The following is an 18,011-nucleotide window of genomic DNA, read 5'->3' as shown; positions in this document are numbered from 1 at the left end:
GACACTCATATCTTACTATAAAACCATATGAATGTGTATTTATAAAACATTTTTCTTAAGAGCATAAATCCTTTCCCTCTTTTTGCATTTTGACAAAACCAAAAAGAAAAAAAATGCATAAATTTTATGCAGTTTTATAAGGTTTACACATGATGTTTTTTTCTTTTACCCTTTATTAAAACAATATTATTATTATTATTATTATTATTATTATTATTTAAAATAACTTATTATTATTATTATTAAATAATACATAGTCCATTGCTTCTGAAATTAAAACATGTTTTACTTTCACAATACAATGAACCAAATCAAATTTTTATACATCATAAAGGTTTTATTATTTTTACATTTATTTTACATATGTTATAAAATGCAATAATGCAAAAAAAGGGGAAAAAAAGGAAAAAAAAAAAGGTATTAAAAATGCAAAGTTAAATAAATAAAAGTTTAAAAATTATACTACAGATTTTAATTGAATGATTATGGCCATAATGTCATTTAATAAAGTGTAGAACAGCATTAAAACAAACTTCCAGTAAGTGTTTAAATCTTGTAGCAGTGCACAGAATGTAAATGTCAGCATCATTATCGCTTAGGGTGCATCTGCATTACGGCAAATCACACAGACTGACAAGCAAAATAATTTGTGATTTTATACGGACTGCAAAAGAAGGGATACGGGTCTTCTGTGGGCGGCTCTGACACACATAAAAAAAAAGAAAATCTTTTAAACAACCTAATGATATTTGCATGCATATTTAAAATCAGTTTCAATTTCCGTAATGCTTTTTCTTCCTCGGTGAAATCTTAAACACGATTTGCTTTTGAGCATATTTACATCACATCCTTTATTCAAAAGAAAACTAGACACCGCAAAAAATGAGTAAATATTTCATTAGCTACTAATTTGGTGTGCGTGGGTCAATTAGCTTTTTTGCAGTCTAATAATACCAATGCATTAAAAGGAAAAATTAAATGACAAAACATATGGATAAAATGCATAGATATATGCAAAAAGTAAAAAAAAAAAAAAAAAAAAAAATTATATATATATATATATATATATATATATATATATATATATATATATATATATATATATATATATATATATATATATATATATATATATATATATGCCAAATATTTGCATTTTTAATTAATTAGCTACTGGTATGCACAGATATAACTTACTTTATTTTTGTCATATTTACTACATTTTTACTTGTACTGCATATAACATTTGTATTTGTGTAATGATTAGATGCATAAAAAAAAAGACATTAAAAGATGAATTTCTAGTAATAATAACGAGATTAGCCTACAAACAAAAGGGTGTCTTGACTACAAATGAACAACAGAGAGAGTCCTGTTCGTTTAAATTGATGACGGCTTTAATGAGCAGGAACTGCTGAATTAATCTGACGTGGAGCACAGCAGATATTGACACACAGTTGATGAAACACACGCTGCTGGTGAAGAACAACACATGACAGAGTCAAAGTGATGGAAGAGAAAACATCCCGAGCAAACAAACGTGTGTCTTGAGTGACCGGCAGCTGCTTGTGTTTGTTAACAAGAGTCCACCAGAAAATGTTGCACGGTTTAAAATGTCGCTAAATGCTGAAATGCCACTGGATGAACTCTCAAAAACATGTCTGTGTGTCACCTTAAAATCAAAAGAATTTATTTTAATCAAAAAAAAAAAAAAAAAAAAATGTAACTGTACTTCCATGACAAATCATTAATAAATGCATTTATTATTGGTGAATCATGTTAGATTTTTAAATGCATGTTTTATTTTAATATATACATTCATATGATTTAATTTAATTTTAAATAAAATTTAAATATTGCATAATATTTTTATTTCATATTTATATAAAAAAACTGTTTAATACACACGCATACATAAAAAAATACTAATTACAGTGATGAGAATCTAACAGGATTAATTGTAAAAAAATAAAATAAAAAAGATACAATTTATAATTATATTATGTATCATTATTAATTTTCCATCATTATATTTTTATATTTAAGTAACACTTTATTATAAAGCTGTTAGTTAACATTAGTTTGCTACATTAGTTAACTAAAATGGAAAATACTTCTAAAGCATTTATTAATCCCAGTTAATTTTAACAACGTTAAGAGACAATTTAATATTATATAATTATACATAGAGTCATATAATGCAATATAATTTATTACTCATTGCTAGGAAATGTTAACTTTATTGCAAAGTGTTTTTTTAAGCGATTGATTTAAGATTATTCTGATTTCAGTTTCCTGACAGAATCACACACACTCATCCACCATAAAACACGCAGGATCAGAAACACAACAACAAACAAGTTCTAAGAGGTTTTCCTCTATTCTTATCACATCTCGCTGCAGGATCAAAGCACAGCTCGCTCGAGTCACAGACAGATGAGAGGAGAGGAATAAAGAATAGCAGTGGCTTTGACGGCCGAGGTCAGGCCGCGCTCTTTACGCTCACACGACTCTGACACTTACAACGAGTCTGAGCAAAACAGGAAGTAAAGACACCAAACAACAAGAACCAAAGGAGCCTGGAGATCCCCAACCAAAAACAGCTTTTAGATTTCCGTTTTAATAATAGTCTCTTAACAGCTTAAGAATAATAATATTTCATATAATAATTCTATAAATATTATTAGATACTTTATAACTACTACAAAATAAGATGAAGATATAAATAGAATTAGTAATTAACACTAATGTATAATATTTCAAAGCATAAACTAAATAATAATAATAAAAATAATAATAATATGAATTGAATTAGTAATTAAAATAGTAATTATAATAATATTTACATAATAATAACAAAAACAACAAGATGATGATATAGATAGGATTAGTAATTAACACGTATGTTAAATATAAGTAATAATAATAATAATAATAATAATAATAATAATAATAATAATAATAATAATATTAAATTAGTAATTAAAATAGTTATGTATAATATTTATAGGTATAAAAACAAACAACAATAATAGGCACTGGGAAATAAAAATGGTTATAATTATTTATGATTAATTCCTATAATATAATAATAATAATAATAATAATAATAATAATATTAGAATTAGTAATTAAAATAGTTATGTATAATATTTATAGGTATAAAACCAAACAACGATAATAGGCACTGGGAAATAAAAATGGTTATAATTATTTATGATTAATTCCTATAATAATAATAATAATAATTTATTATTATTATAATATAATATTATTATTATTATTATTATTATTATGCTTAATGTATACATTAATAATATTTTAGTATTATTTGTTGATGACTATGAACAATTACATAAAAAACAATATAATATGAAAATGATGATGAAAGCATCCTTCTGCTATTGACTAGTTCTAATCATGTTATTGCCTCTTTAGTATGAATCACTTTGTTGCACTCCTCCTTTGTAAGTCACTTTGGATAGAGGCTTCTGCTAAATTAATAAAAAAAAAAAAAAAACACTGAACATGGCATGACCAATCAGATGATTTGTTTTGGAAGAGATCAGAATTACTGCTCGAGCCTCTGGTCACAGCAACGACCCTGACTTGAAGCCGAGAAGACTTAAACCACTTCACTGGAGACGTGACAATTCTGGACAATGACAAATAACATTGAAAATCATAAAAGAAAGTTCTCATTCAAAATCGGTTTGGTTTATGAAGAAAAGAGCAGGTTAAAGTCATGTGACCCTGCTGTTTCATTACATTAGAGCAGAGAGAGCGAGTCAGGATCTAAAGTGATATTATTACTCCGTCTAAAAAGCACCGACGCTGCACAGCGCCAGTGCTTTCATCCCATTTATTATCGCTTGCATTTCACAAAGAACAGGAAATTTAAGGAAACTTTGAGAACACACTCCTAATATTGATATACGACCAGTTTGAACCTACAATCAGTGAAAGCATTTCATAACATCTGAAAAGAATGAAAAAAAAAATTATAAAATAAAAAAAATTGCTGATGTAAAAGGAATAAGCAATATTTTTACTTTTAAATATATTTGTATTTTTTATTATAATTATATAATTATTACATTTTATTGCAACTGTATAGAATTAATACATTATTTTTGGTTAAATTATACAAGTCTGAGAATTGTAATTATATTATTTAATTTAATTTAATTCATATACATTTTAAAAATAGATTTCTTTCTATTATACAAAAACGAAGTACATTACGCATAATGGATATTTCTAGAAACAAACAAAAAAAAAAAAAAAGTCACGATGCATATAGATACAAATAAGACTTTAAAAACATGCATAATTGTCACGGAACTAATTTTCTTCATATTTGTTCTGAAACATGACCTAGAGATGTGTTTTCATAAGACTCACCGAGAAAGAGAAAATTGCAGATAACACTTGTGAGACGCAATTACTCCAGGCTTATTACACCTGATTACACAAACGCTTGTTTACAGCGGCTGCTTTTCTGCCTCTGGTGACATCACACCATCATACGTGTCTGATAAGACAAGATGAAGATCAAATTAGGGTCATGAAACACCAGCGCAAACATCCAATTTATTTTTAATCAAAAGCAAGAAAGTGGAGAATTCGGCTCAACTCGGCCTCTGCTGAATTCAGTGGATGGGAAATTACTGCGCTGAATACTAGCATGTCTTTTGTGAGATTACAGCCTTTTCCTGAAGATCATTAGAGTAATTAGTCTAAATTACAGGCATTTATGTCAAATTGAAAACCGAAGCCCACGAAAGTCTTAAATGGGCAGCTGATCAATGAAGGACGGGGCGCTTTAATAACTTTCATTAAAATCTCTCAGCGCGTTTTGAAGACACAGATGGAAAGAAAGACAAAAGAAAGTAATTTTAGGAAAGCGTTTTTTCAGGTATGTGTAATGAAAAAATAAATAAAAAAATTAATAAAATATTTTAATTTAATAAAATTATTTAATTTACATTTAATAAAAAAAAAAATCCAAAATTACCAAGTGATTTTTTTTTACATTTAATTTTATAACAAAAACTGCTTACGTCTGTTTAAAAACATTTTTCTTTTAATATTGTTTGGTTTACAATATTTTAATCTTTAAAATATAAAAAAATATGGAAAAAAGATAGCACATTTTGTATTATCATTTTACTTTTTATATTTATTTATACATTAATTTTTGTTAGAAATGTAAAATTACAAATAAAATATTTTAAAATATCTTTATTAAAAAATAAAAATAAAAATAAACCTTTCAGGAACAAGCACAAAAAGTAAAGTAAAAATAAAATAATAATAATAATAATAATAATAATAATAATAATAATAATAATAATAATAATAAAAATAAATAATAATAATAAAATGTTAATCTCATCAAAAACTGCCTAATTAGACAGGAGAAGACTGTATGACCATCATGAACACTGACCGATCACATATTTGTGTTTTTACACTACAACCATTTGACATCTTAATAATAAACCATTGAAAAACTCCTCTTCAAGCCACGGCCCATGATTTTATGTGCAGAAAACACTGAAGAAATGATTGGAAATGTTCGTCTAACTTTGTCAGAGAGGAAAACGCGCATCGCTACAATATTGAGGAACAATGTTAACAAAGCCAAGTCTTACAAATGCATCATTTGCATAATTTAAACTTCAATCACAATAGCAAATAGTCAACAGGCGCGCGTTTCCACGAAAACAACAGAAAGCCACTTCCTGTGCAGCAGGATGATTTGCATGAAAACAGGTGGAATATAAATGACAGGCAATCACAGATAGGAAAACGGAGAGTTCAAACGCAACGGAGGGAAGACGCAGAAGAGCAGAACCGCGCCATCTTCACTGCCCATCTCCAATCACTACATTCATAAAAATACTTTTTTTTTTTTTTTTTTAAATGCAACTTAAAAGCACATAGGAAAAAATGAACAAAATTCACATACATATATACACACAAATATAAAAATATAATATAAAAATAAATATATTAAAATAAAATAAAAGCTTTTGCAACAAAGAAACAAAATAAAAAAGTGGTGGGGTCTATTGGGTTGGACATATTTAATGTTTTCTTTTTAATTACACCCTTAAGACATATATTTCTATGCATTTATCTTAACATTCAACACTAAATGTTTCCTAATTTCTGTGTCTAAAATGTAACAGACTAAAATCAACAATCTCTTTTTTTCTCCAGAATTAATGAACATTTTATGTGTATTTCATTCAATAGCCCCAGAACTTTGCTAAAAAGAAAGAAAAACAATACTGTTGATGTTGTGGTGAAAGAGTCGTTTTCATAACATATTCATAGAGAAAGAGAAAGTGGCGATGACGTCTGTGAAACAATTATTACAAAATAAATAAAACGCATACATGTACACACACACACACACACACACACACACCAATCTTTCTTTAGAGAAAAAGTGTAGTCTGCTTTTCAGGGGTTTTTTGCACTCCAATTGTGTTGACATAGGGTTAGCGGATTGTAGATAAGTAATAATAATAATAAAAGTAACATTTGTTTAACTCTCGGTCAGCTGTGATGTATTTAATAGCTGACCCTCAATAGCTCCTCAAGCACAAAAAGGACATCAGCAGGCCGCTTGGATGGACGACGCTTCAGATGTCAGCAGAGGAGAGGGTTAAAGGGTCAATATAACTTTGAGACCGACATCAAGATCAAGGTGAACAGTAGTGACATGAAGGTCCACTGGTGGTGGAGTTTATATTATAGATTATAATAAGAATATATAATACAATATAATATCTGTCTGTCTCTCTAAGCATCATTTCAACCAATCAACCAGTTCTAAAAAGTATGATTTAAAAATTTTAAAAACAAAATGAATAAATAGGGTCGTATAAAATAGCATAGCAATAAAAAGCATAACATGCATTTATTTATAATTTGATTTCTGGATTTAATTTTTATTTCGTTTTTTTTTTTAATATACATTAATTCATTATTGCACACTCATGTGTTAAACATTTTAATATAATAAAATACAAACTTTTAATCTAAACATTATTATTAGTAGTAGTAGCAGCATTATTATTATCATTATCATTATTATTATTATTATTATTATTAATAATAAACAACATTTTCAATCATATAAAAGAATATAAAATTCAAACACACAGAAAATATTTATGTATTTTTCCATGGATATATTAGGATGCGTTTTAAAACTAAATGCACAAATATTTAGTACCCCTTCTTTTTTCAGTGAAAAAAACCCCCAAAACTAAAATTATAACCTCGATTCCATTAAAAGTCATTTGAGAATAAGAGTTTGCATAGACTAGAGCGAATCTGAAGGAATTTTTCTGCCTCGGCTCTCATCCAAGGATGCATGTTTTATGTGGACGACTGCTGAAATGAGTTATTGAGAGTACTGGAGCGAATCTCGTGGAAGGAGAGAGAAACGGAGCGATACTGAAAAACTCTCCATTCAGCAAGAGAGCGTTTACATTAATACTTCCACTGAAATGTGGAGGACAAGCATGTTGACAAAATAGGATCAAATATGAAATGCTAAATTTTGACTTCTAAATTAACATAAAGGTGGTCTTAGAGACATTTTACATTATGGTTTCAGCAGTTAACATTAACTAATATTAATAAATGCTTTACAACTTTTGTTCGTTTCAACATTTATTAATAGATAAATTTAATTATTATTAATTAGATTTACATTTATTATTACACTAAATTTAAAAGTTAAAATAAGAATAACTCACACATGCATAGGCTCAAAATGTAGACTAAAATCAGATGAAGATTAAAATATGATATTTTTTTTTTTTTTTTTTGGAGCCAAGACTTATGTAGACAAATCATTTCTAGAACAGATAATATTTGTAATTTGTAAACGCATTTTCATAATTTAACAATTTGGCGTGCCATTCTAATATAATCACATATGACAAAATATGCATAATGATGCATGTTAATAAAATAATAATATATTTAAGTATATTTAAATCAAATGTAACAAACCTTGACTCCAAAAAAATAAAAAATAGAAATTGATTACTTGTTGATTTTAGTCTATTATATAAACAGAAAAATAAGTTATGAAACAGATACAATGTTTTTAATTATTTCCTTATTTTTAATACATTATATCTTGCACAACTTTTTTAATAAAATCTTTAAATATTAAATTATCATTAGTAGTAATAGTAACAGAAATAGCAGTAGTATTACAATTTTTAAACAAAATGTATAATTAATTTGAAACATTAAAATATATTAAGTGTTTAAATGGACACATTTACATATTGACAGTGAGCTTAATTCTATTATTTTTATTTGATTTTATTTTTTTGGGAGTCAATAAAGGTAAAACGTTGCAGCATCCTGTGTGACTCTTGATTTAAATGTCTTTATATTGCAATGATTTTGTGTTGCCAATGAAGAGCAAAAGCTCACAACCTCACGAAGACGGTTTTAATTTACACTCTGCAACAGATTCAAACCCCAGGAGGATATGAGCTTGATCCGCGGAAATTAGTTCTGATGAAACCGTCACATGCAAAAACAACCACAGTGGTACATTCTCCCATGAGTACCTAAAAACGGCCCCTTTTCTCCCATCAGCATGATTACAAACGGACCGCTGCTCTAGTATACCGTACATGCGCCTGCAATTACTGCAAATATAAACTCGAGCAGACACTTCTTCAAATATTCCAAACCGTGATTGGTGTTAAGATTCAACATGTCTCTAATTGGTTACCGAACAAGTCCAAGCCAACAGACAGTGTGTGGTTGAAAAGCAGACAGATCTTATTAGGCTAGAGATAAAAAAAAAGCAGCTTTTCTTTCCATATCCACAGAGGGATTCAATTTAAATGACACATAGGGTGAGAAAACAGTGTTCACGGATAAAAGTGGGAAGAGTCATTTATATTCAGGTGCCACGGAATGAAAGGAGGGTCTGGTATTGTTTGTTCATAATATAAGAAGCCAGGTTTCAGGTTTGGGCCATATCTGCCTTTAGCTGTTTCTAAACGCTACTTTATTGACAAAGAGGGAGTCGGGTTGATGTAACTAGGCCTCCATTATGGAGTCAAAGTAATCCCATTTACAACAAAAAGCAAATAACTCTGCTTTTATTTGACATTTTGTTGTGTTATAAGAGAGAGCCTCTCTGAAGAAAAGAAGCATTCTGTAAAAAAAAAAAAAAAAAAAAACTCATGTTAACATTAAAGCGGAAAACGGAAAAATGTAAATCAAATTAATAATCGAAACGGAGAAATGTTACAAAAATAAAAAGGTTTGGAATGACGAGGCTTTTTTTTTTAGAGAATATTAAGGATTTTCAAACATGTTTGGGGAAAGAAAAAAAAAAAAAAAGACGATGAGTATTATATACTATATGACTTGTGTACTATTTTAAATTATCATTTCCCCAATATTTATATTAAAGTTGCATGACTTGTTTGGATATGACACATGCACAAAAATAAAACAGTATTTGACAGTGTTGTTAGAAAAAAAATAAATGCACGTAAATAAGAAGTCTGTCATATGGACTAAACATTATTTAAATTTTACATATTTTTTATTGAGCTATTTTTTGGTTCGTTTTTGAGCTGAAATGACACCGACCCAATGAGCTGCCATCGCACTTAAAAAAAGCATAAATATTTATTAGTTTAACACTTTTTATTATTCCTTGAACAGACTTTTATAAAAAGGTCACAAGTGGGAAAATTCACTTGTTTATTGCAACAGAAAGCCACAGCAAATAAAGCAGGCTCCCATGACAATGAATTAACGGTGGCGCTGGTTATTTGCACATTTCAGACAGTAATGAGTACGATTAAAAAAAATATATAATAAAAATAAAGCTCACAAAAGGCATGAACAAAGAGATCAGTGATCTGATACTTCCTTTTAATTTAGTGCAGCACAAAATAATACATGGATATCTAGGACAGAAAAGTTACTTCTCATTTTATAGTTTATGTGAAGCCCCTAAAAACAAAAACTACATGCAATTGAAGAAAATACAACCCAGACAAAATTAAACATGAAAATAATGTTTTACAGATAAGTGTTATAATTTTGGTATAATTAGTGTATAATTTTTGTTAGTATTTCAAATAATATTAATAAGCTTTAATTTTAGTGTAATTCGAGTCATTTTTGTTGAGTTTGTTATTTATTAGCTGGGTTTTCTTTTGTATTTGGTTTTAGTTCATTTATAAAATTAACGTATGTGCGGAACCCAAAAAAATTGTGTTAAAAATTTTAGTTAGCCATAAATAACCCGTTACTTACTACCAAAATAAACTATTAAAATTCACAAGACATGTATGAGGAGCGCGAATTTTAAAAAGGTAAATCTACCTCCATTTAAACGAGCAATAAATAAAACGCCAAGGATCTTTTACTGCGCTGAAGGCCCTAAATATTAGATTTCATAAGCGCCAAGCGGCGACCCCCGAAAAACCCCATATTTATTTTTCATCAGGCTGAAAACTCCCCTGATACGCGCTACGCTCACCGCCTCGCACCTGCTTCAGACAGATGTTCAAAGTAAATCAAGTTTAACCTCCGAAACATCTCGCCAGTCTCCAGCGGAAGACGAGAAACCACAGCAGCTGCGGTTCAATACGGTCGCCGCTCGTCTTCGGAGAGTTTCGTCTCATTCTGTTCAGACTTCAGTTACTCCGTGTTCAGTGGTCTCTGTGACCGAAGTAACTCGGAGCCGCTAATGCAAAGACGTCGCTCTAAATGGATGCGCATCTGCGGCTAGTCGCACTTGAAGTAAAAGTTCGCCCAAAAACAAAGACTCGCTGAAAACCGACTCGCCCTCAGGCCATCCAAGATGTAGATTAGCTCGTTTCTTCATGGGAACGGATTTGGAGAAATGTAGCGTAACGCTGTCTGCGCGCCAACAGATCCTCTGCAGTGAATGGGTGCCGTCAGAGTCCAAACGAGTAACCCCCACCACTCCTGTTCACGTCTTGACAAAACAAATACATCAAGACATCTGTAATAAAGTTACTCTATATTGAAAAAAGGGAATATCTTCTAAAGGAGGAGAAAAATATACATAAAGCACCAACACGGTCCAAAACGGGTGGCTTTTGATGAGAGAGAAAACAGGAGATGGACCTTTTCCACTGGATAAAGTGTGTTGTTATAGATTATTTTAGCCAGGAGCTACAGCGTGAAGTTAAAAACACCTTAATGGTGGATTCGTTTCTTAAACGCACATCTTTTCACTTTCTCGAGACGTTAACGGATGCACTGGAGTGGTGTGGATTACCGCGATGTTTTTAATCAGTTGTTTGGACTCTAAATCTGACGGCACCCATTCACTACAGAGCATCGGTGCATAGTTGATGTCATCCTAATTTCACCAAATACGTTTAAGCACATCTACATCCTGAACGACACAAGGCTGGTTACTTTTGATTGAACCATTCCTTTTAATAATAATAACAACATAATAATACCTTGAGCTATTTTATCATATGCATTTTACAGTTTACAACTTTAGCTCTAGCATAATTTTGAACGGCACAACTGTAATGCTTATATATTTTACAAAGCCCATCTTGTGTCAACAGCTCATTGAAGTATTCCAGTAAAGCGTGCGCTGCTGCTGTTTAAATGCTAAGGAACCAATTGCCTTGTTAAAGTAATCATAAATCATCAACACCATCAAACACACTGGCACTGCCCTTGGCCAACGCTCATTCATCTCTAAAGAGCAGAGAGCGCTGCCAAGAGCGTTGCGTGCTTGTTACACCGTGAAGGATTCATCACATTATAGTGCCACTTTAACGCAAATGACTGCAAACGTTAAGACGCGTAGTTAAAAAATACAGCCCTTTAAAAACAAATTATGAATAGCATCAGCTTGTCTGTGGCTTGATGTAAAATCTACAGGAAAAGCCGTCATTGCACAGGTCGCTGTAAGATATCCCTAGATGCACACAGCTGATTCCAGGCACAGAAACTAAACATCTTCCAGTAATGCTACATGAGAGAAAACACCAAGCGCATTTATCACCAGTTATAATCTGATTTATTCAGAAGGATGCGATATGATTGGACGGCTAGTTTGCAGCTCTGTTGTCACCTGCAGCCTCACACTCGTGCAACTGAGAAAACAGGATTATTCTTGGTGACAATAAACGGTTTATATAAAAATAAATCCAAGAGTCCAACTGTTGCATGAGATAATTTTGTGAACCAAATATATGGCTATATAAATACAGCTAAATAATTTTAAGACCAAAAGTACAATTTCCACAGTACACACACACACACACATTTTTATTTATTTTTTTGTCCATTCTAATTACTCAAACTGCAGTTTGTTTGTTTTTACCTAGTCAAAGAAATAACTAAACAGCAAATTAACAAAACATAAAAGCATGATTTAAATATAATAATATATAATATAATAATATAAATTTAAAATAGAAAAAATTAACTATTATACTAAATTAATATATATATATATATATATATATATATATATATATATATATATATATATATATATATATATATATATATATATATATATATATTAATTTATTTTATTTTTTAAAATTATTTATTTATTTAGCAAATAAACTATAGATGGGTAGTTAAAGTATGAATGTGTGTCCTATGGTGTGACAGAACAAAAAATAATTAAATTAAATATGTCATAGATATTTTATTCTTATTATATTACATTACATTACATACACGTTCACCAAATTAAAAAAACCTATCAGTTTCTTCTATTTATTCCTTATCTTTGATGATATTCTCAAATCTAAGATATAGACTTCTGGGGAAGAAAAAAAACATTACATTTATCCTATCATAAATATACCACAGAATCTTGCATTTTTCCCTGAATAACAACATAAAAAAAATACATAGATAAAATAAAATCACTCAATTTTCAAACAATGACAAGCCGCAGTACGACACAATGTGCATTCTGGTGCAGGAAGACACAGCGCGCATGACAATGAGGCCGCTAATGAAAATCAAGCATCAACCTGAGATACATGCACATTACACCAGAGCCTAGATGTTATTCAGTGCTCCGCACCGCTGTTTCTCTTCATCGATTTCCCATTCTCAACATGGAATATGGATGTCAGAGGAATTACAACTAATATTTGTATGATTGTAAACCTGAAACAGTCACGTAACCATCATGTTACCGAACAAATCTGTTTAGATGGAGAGAGAGAAAAAAAAAGATTCAAATGCACAGCATGCCTAATCTCTCCTTCACCTAGCAGCGCAAAAACGTGCTCCGTGTTTGAACAGTGAATGCTGGGTAATTACTTCACTCCATAAAAGAGCCTTTAAATCATTAAATGTAATCCATTAAAAATCTTGTTTAATGATCGGGATAGTTTAGTCCATTAATTATGCTAATTGTTAAACAAGACAGGGTAAACAAGAGCAGCAAACAATTCCCTTTTTCCTCTTTAAATTCAACGGCACATTGTTTACCGTACCGTCTTTCACACAAATACAAAAAGGCATAATTGTGCGGGTGATTGGGAGTTAAAGATTAACACTGCTTTAATGAGAGTACCCTTGCGCATAATGTAACTGTGCCACATTTAATGCAGCAAAAAAAAAAAAAAGGCAACAAACCTCGCTTCATTATAAATTAGAGAAGAAAAAAAATAGCTTTAATGTATAGGTTTAATTAAAAAAAAAAAAATTCAATGTAGCAATAAAAATAAATAAATAAAAGATTTTAAAACACATTTAATTTATTCTCTCTCTCTAATATTTATTTGTGCCAAAATGGCTCAAGATCGCTCACCCAAATTAGAAGAATTATCATTTTGATTTATGGAAATTATTTAATATTGTTATTTCTTGTGTTCGTTAAGTAAGAAACAGTGGAAATCATGTCTTTGTTAATAGATGCTTATGTTGCAAAAAGAAAAATTATGCAATATGTAATAATGTAACAATAATTTTTTACTAAAACATCCGCATACGCAGAAAATTTGAGCTTTCTGTGAATAAATCATGAAACCACCGTTTACTGAGATCGACGGATCAAACGGATGCAACGTGCAAATGAATCAAACTTTTCCAAACCGCTGCTGCATTCAAAAAGATTTCTTTATTTCACTACTGACAAAGTGTAATATACTCTAATACAGCTTAAACACGCTCACAGCCCGTCCTAAAACTGCATAATCTGATCCTCTTCCACATCCCTGGTAAACAAAGAGAGACTGCTAATTGATCAAGTAGTGGCGCTGGATTCCCCGAGCGAGAAGGTCATCCATACTCGCTCGTCGGCGAAGGGGGGGGAGAATCAGCGCCGCTACTCCCTCGCTGCCATTTTTCTTCACTGACAAAGACTCCATCTGCCACCGAGCCATTTGCAGCCCGTGAGTCAGAATATCAATGATTTCCAACCATTCTGCAAGTCTGCCTTCACCTTGGCGTCACCTCTGCGAGCGGCGAGAAGAGCTGACGGAACAGATATTCTCTCTCGGCACCGCGGGCATCGCTCTCATCCCGCTAAGTGCCGTTTATGCAGCTCCAAGACGAGAGAGGATATTACTGGAGTTATTTCAGACGCACATCCCTAAAGCGGCAGAATTTTCCAGCGGCTACTTGAGTCAATTTTACAGAGGAAAGAAAACAAGGTTGAAGCTACTTACGTCAACTCAATGCTACTTGAATCAGTTCCTGCAGAAAGCTGGTTTCAAATTTTCCATAAACGTTTCAGATATACTTTATCGCACCGTGAACGTTTTTTTTGTGTTTTGAATTAGTTATTACATTTTTGAACTTTATGAAATAATTACTTAATCGATTTTTAAGTTCAAGCTAAATGGTAAACAGTGTGGCAACGTTATAATATTTATTTTGTAATTCATTTTATTTTATTTCTCACATTAAACTGAAAAAAAAAAAAACACTTAATGCAATAAAGTACAATAATCTTTTTCATTTATTTATTCAAATTTAATTTATTACAACAATTCAAAACCTAAAACCAAAACGCATTCTTTTTTTAATCCACTTGTCAAATGTTGACTACTAAATATTTAACAATTAATTCATAAATTGTATTAATGTATTTTACTTAAGATTTAATATCTCGTTAAAAATCGTGGCTCCTCAAATTCAGGAAAAAAAAATCAGATGCATACAACATAATAATCATAATAATAATAATAATAATAAAAACTGTTTTACTACAAACATACTTAGTTTTAGTTTATTTAAACCAATATTACATATATAAATTAATAATTTATTAATTTTATTAATGCGTTACTTCTCACATAACATTTAATTAAAATGAAAAATCCATTGGAATAAAAAGAAAAAAAAACATTTAAATTCGATAACGATTCAATCATGTTCAATTAAAGCTAAATAACATGTAAAATAATAATGCAATAATATGTGATTATTTACTACAGCTTTTTAAATAAAAAAAAAGTGCACATGACTTCTTTGTAGACTGTGTGATGACACGAATGAATCATTGAATCAATTCAAGCTCTGATTCACAGTCTGAATAGATTTTGGCAAATGAATCAAACGCGTTCCTCGCCGTTGAAACACTAATAAAAAAACTCAATACTCAATACTCTGAAATTTTCCATGATGCGTTCAGATAATAGACTGCACTAAGCACTACTAAACTCAAAACCCGTGTCCCACAGAAAAACAAAAGCAAGTCGAAGGAAGTTGAACGGAGCAGAGGAGGCTGTAACTCTTCCCTCCACGGAGCCTCAGATGGACAGGTTTGGACGACAGATCATCCCTATCTGTGTGTTTGTGATGGCACTTAAGAGACCGCCCTCACCTGACCCGCTGTAGGTTTATCCCAGCTGAGCCCCACAGCTACCTCACGCTCTCCTCTAATGAATCGCCACTTCACCGCCGTGATTTCAGCTCCACAAAACACACTGATTAGTGGCGGGATTGATTTTTCCAAAGACGGATCTCATAACGTTCTGCTTTGACCTCAGGCCACAATCATCTCAGCAGTGCTTGAGAAGAACATTGCAAAACACCTCTGTCTGTTTTCGTCGTCCTCCCTGAACACATCCAGTGATACGATCACAGCCAAAAAACCCAGCAGTCTGCATTTCATTTAGGTTTTGCTTCAAAGTTGTTGTGGGTGAATAAAACTATTAAAATGGTTTTCAATAATTGAAATAAAAACTTCTAATTGAATACATCTAATTTGAAAAGTGTAGGTACTAAAATTTTAAATCTAACCCAAATAAAAAAAGCACGTAAAATATGATATAATAGCACATAAAATTAAAAAAAAAAAAAAAAAAAAAAAAAAAAAGTACACTGTAATGGTATTTATATATACTAGATGTTGCTTGAAACAAATGTTAACATTAATATAATAATAATAATAAAAAAATAATAATAATCTTGTTACAATTATTAAAATAAACTAACAAAACAAAATAGGTATATAATAAAAAACAGGCAATTTTTTTAAATATAAACAAAATCAAAATGACCAAATATGGAAAATAAATTAAAAATTAAAAATAAAAATATCCTGAAATAAATTAGTTAACAAGTTTACATAGTTTCCCAAATTACAATTCTTTTCTACCTAGAAATAAGCATTCAGTATTCATGACATGTTAGTTTGGTTCTACAGGTAGGTTTGTGAGGAGCTGCAGGAAATTAATATAATACAGGCAATAATATAATAAACTAGAAAGTACATTTCCTGAAGAAAATGTGAGTGGTGCTTGCCGTGGCAAAACTCGCCCTCTGTTGCATGACTAGCACGTCGTTAGCATGTTTCTAACATGATTAGCAAAGTGACTAGCGTGTCGCTAGCATGACTAGCATGTAGTTAGCATGTTTTTAGCATGATTAGCAAAGTGACTACCATGTCGCTAGCATGACTAGCATGTCGCTAGCATGTTTTTAGCATGATTAGCAAAGTGATTAGCATGTCGCTAGCATGTTTTTAGCATGATTAGCAAGTGACTAGCATGTCGCTAGCATGACTAGCATGTCGCTAGCATGTTTTTAGCATGATTAGCAAAGTGACTAGCATGTCGCTAGCATGTTTTTAGCATGATTAGCAAGTGACTAGCATGTCGCTAGCATGACTAGCATGTCGCTAACATGTTTTAGCATGATTAGCAAGTGACTAGCATGTCGCTAGCATGACTAGCATGTCGCTAGCATGTTTTTAGCATGATTAGCAAAGTGACTAGCATGTCGTTAGCATGACTAGCATGTCGATAACATGTTTTTAGCATGATTAGCAAGTGACTAGCATGTCGCTAGCGTTTTTAGCATGATTAGCTAAGTGACTAGCATGTCGTTAGCATGACTAGCATGTCGCTAGCATGTTTTTATCATGATTAGCAAGTGACTAAGCATGTCGCTAAGATGACTAGCATGTCGCCAAGCATGTTTTTAGCATGATTAGCTAAGTGACTAGCATGTCGTTAGCATGACTAGCATGTCGCTAGCATGACTAGCATGTCGCTAGCATGTTTTTAGCATGATTAGCAAAGTGACTAGCATGTCGTTAGCATGACTAGCATGTCGCTAGCATGTTTCTAGCATGATTAGCAAGTGACTAGCATGTCGCCAAGATGACTAGCATGTCGCTAGCATGTTTTTAGCATGATTAGCTAAGTGACTAGCATGTCGTTAGCATGACTAGCATGTCGCTAGCATGACTAGCATGTCGCTAGCATGTTTTTAGCATGATTAGCAAAGTGACTAGCATGTCGTTAGCATGACTAGCATGTCGCTGGCATGTTTCTAGCATGATTGGCAAGTGACTAGCATGTCGCTGCAGCATGACTAGCATGTCGCCAGCATGTTTTTATCATGATTAGCAAGTGACTAGCATGTCGCTAGCATGACTAGCATGTCGCTAACATGTTTTTAGCATGATTAGCAAGTGACTAGCATGTCGCTAGCATGACTAACATGTCGCTAAC

The 18,011-nt window shown here is 31.4% G+C and overlaps 1 long non-coding RNA gene across 1 annotated transcript in view; it reads right to left on the bottom strand.

The window, feature by feature from the left end:
• LOC122352079 overlaps positions 1 to 18,011 on the bottom strand; it is a 37,221-nt gene that overhangs the window by 3,487 nt on the left and 15,723 nt on the right. The window lies entirely within an intron of this gene.

The sequence above is a fragment of the Puntigrus tetrazona genome, chromosome 9, assembly GCF_018831695.1.
Source record: "Puntigrus tetrazona isolate hp1 chromosome 9, ASM1883169v1, whole genome shotgun sequence".
In the NCBI taxonomy this organism is placed as follows: Eukaryota; Metazoa; Chordata; class Actinopteri; order Cypriniformes; family Cyprinidae; genus Puntigrus; species Puntigrus tetrazona.
Note: the sequence above shows the minus strand (reverse complement) of the source record. Positions and strands in the feature narration are given on the sequence as shown.